Genomic DNA, 203 nt, shown 5'->3' with positions numbered 1-203 from the left:
TTTTCGCCTTCACTTTTCCAAGGTGACAACTGCAATGCTGTAACTTTGCCTGCAGATCCTTCTTTTCTTTTTTCCTCTCCCTACAAAACCAACAGGGTGGTCTTTGGCAGAGTCACAGAGATAACTTCTGCCTAAGTGCCTATGAGCATGTGAGAACAGGGTAAGGATGGGCAAAGAGGGAGAGAGTGGATGGAATACAGATG

Source organism: Onychomys torridus, chromosome 9 (genome assembly GCF_903995425.1).
Source record: "Onychomys torridus chromosome 9, mOncTor1.1, whole genome shotgun sequence".
Taxonomy (NCBI): Eukaryota; Metazoa; Chordata; class Mammalia; order Rodentia; family Cricetidae; genus Onychomys; species Onychomys torridus.
The sequence above is the reverse complement of the archived record's forward strand: the minus strand, read 5'-3'. Positions refer to the sequence as shown.